The 2609-nt window shown below is 37.7% G+C and overlaps 1 protein-coding gene across 2 annotated transcripts in view; it reads left to right on the top strand.

The window, feature by feature from the left end:
• The window catches only part of Nmi (N-myc and STAT interactor), a 32857-nt gene that overhangs the window by 23818 nt on the left and 6430 nt on the right, over nt 1-2609 (top strand). The window lies entirely within an intron of this gene.

The following is a 2609-nucleotide window of genomic DNA, read 5'->3' as shown; positions in this document are numbered from 1 at the left end:
AACTAATAAAAGCATCAATATAATAAAAATTAAAAACTGTCCTTTCCATCTCACCTATTATTATGACCAAAGTAACCACTTTTCTTTGGTAAAGGAATACATCCCAGGAAGAGAAGTAGGGTTGACCAGAAAGCTGAGTGAGGCATCTGTTGTTTTTAAACATAGAAACGGACTTTTGCCAAATCATGTTAGGAAGGTTACATTCTTATGGTTAAAATATGAGATTCTACCATTGCTTTTGTTGTGTGTTTAAAGTGGCTTTCAATATAAAATTCTCTAGGTAATGTAGTTCAAGAGCTTCTCCTGGGTTTACACATATAATAAAAATCCAAATACAGTGGTACCTCTGTTGGTGAACTTATTTATTTCCATGATTCTGGTCACAAACCAGATTGCATGAGAAACAAATCAAATTCCATGGTTAGGGTCAACATTGGCTTTACTGCGAAAGTTGATTTGGTTCTCGTCTAGTTTGGTTTGCGACCAGAATCATGGGAAGAGTTAAGTTTGTGAACTGAGGCACCACTCTCTACAGTTATAAAGCATTGACTGATTAGGTTTTTCTTTTCTTTTTCTATTTTTTTTTTTTTTTTTTTTTGTATTTTAGGGAAGGGTTTACAGTGTGTTCAGGGTCTCACTACTAGATCGGATTCATAGTGATCCACCTGTTTACAGCCTCCCAAGAGCTGGGATTACAGGCACGCACCACCATGCCCAGCCTCAATTGCCATCTCGGCGTGCCTCGGAGGAGGTGCCAGCACAGGAGGGCTGGGGTTTGAACCCCTGGCCCTTGTGCCTGCTTGCAGTCACTTTAATCTGCCGAGCTATTTGGCCAGCCTTTGATTAGAGTTTTCATCGCAAAGTAACGTGTGCTTTTAAAGGAAAATTACAGTTATGCATAAGAATGGCATTTCTTTTTACTATACAGTTAGTATGGTTAATTTGGTATCTTTCCAGGCCTTTCTCTGGACATGCACAACCACATCAATGTGTGTTCAGCCTGGGTCTGCATGATGCATAGGATATCATGGTGGGGTATATTGTAGATAGAAAGAGCCATGAAAGGGGGAGTCTTCAGTGATCCCTTAATATATTGTCTTAGACATAGGCAGTAATTTGGTGGAAACTTTAAGGATTTAGACATTTTCCAAATTTGTACATGCGATATTTTTGATGTTAGATGTTCCATTTCTTGTATTTAAAAAAATTCATGACAGAATAACTTATACTTCAGAATGCAATTTAACACTCTGAGGTAGGAGAAAACACTAGAAACCTGTGTTTTTATCCCATCTGGAGACATCCTCCTGGAGCAATAGTGGTGAACCTATGGCACATGTGTTATTTTTCTTTTTAAGGCAAAGCATGTTAATGTTCAAGTTATTTTTTCTAAACCTGAGTATTCAGGTGTAATTGTAGTGTTGGCACTTTGTGATAAATAAGTGGGTTTTTGGTTGTAGCTTGGCATCTTTCTCTAAAAGTTTCACTGTTACTATTCTAGCAGCTGTGTTTAACCAAAATGAAGTAGTTTTGGGATTATAATGGGTAACTTCTGAAGGATCTAAATGTATCGGGAGATAGGTATCCCAGGTACTTCTTGTATCTTATGAACTCACCACAGCAACTTCTGAGGTCCTGTAGTAACACTGATTTTGCAGGAAAAGAAACAGGTGTTTCAAGAACTCAAGTGAGCTACCCAAGGTTACACAGCTGCTAAAGAGTAGAGCCAGTACTGAAGCAAGTCCACTTGCTTTTCTTTTTGTATTGTGTCTTTTTGAGACAGGGTCACACTATACAGATCAGGCTGACCTTAAGCTCACTTTGTAGCCCAGGCTGGTCTTGAACTCACAACGATCCTCCTGCTTCAGCCTCCCAAGTGGAAGCAAGTTCATTTTACTCAGGGCCTATAGTCCTTTATTTTTAAATAAAACATTTACCATTTAATTACAATTTAGTGCGTTAAGTGCAACCATCGTGAATTTGCCTTCTCTGACTACTTTGTATAAGTAGATCCATACAACATTAGTCCTTTTTGTATCTAGTTTATTTTGTCGAGGGTAGTGTCTTTAAGATTTAACCATATTGTAGCATGTATCACAATTTAATTTTTAAAATATTGAACAATATTCTATGGTGCTATTTTGTGTGTGTGTGTGTGTGTGTACTGCACACCATCTTAATTATCTGTTCATCTGTTGGCGTGCATTTAGGTTGCATCCACATTTTGGCTGCTGTAGATAATGTTCCTATGGACATTAGCTTGCAGTTACTTGTTGGAGTCCCTGCTTATGGTTGAGTATTTAACTAGCAGTGGAATTGCTGGACCACCTACTGATTTTATGCCCAACATTTTGAGGAGCTGCTCTGCTCTTTTCTACTGTTGCTGTGCTGTTTTGTATTCCTACCAGCAGTGGTTCAGGTTCTAGTTTCTCCATATCCTCAAAATAATGGCATGCAGGATATCATGTCTGCATCTTGTACTATGAATAATTACTATGAAGACAACAATATGTGATGTATTAATTATTGTAACTGTCCTACTAACCTGTTTTGAAACCGTCTCATTGCTATTTGTTTCTCAATAAAATTAATAAAAAAAAATAAGGGCA

The sequence above is a fragment of the Octodon degus genome, unplaced genomic scaffold (assembly GCF_000260255.1).
Source record: "Octodon degus isolate 3935 unplaced genomic scaffold, OctDeg1.0 scaffold00082, whole genome shotgun sequence".
NCBI lineage: Eukaryota > Metazoa > Chordata > Mammalia > Rodentia > Octodontidae > Octodon > Octodon degus.
This window is presented reverse-complemented; position numbering and strand designations above follow the sequence as displayed.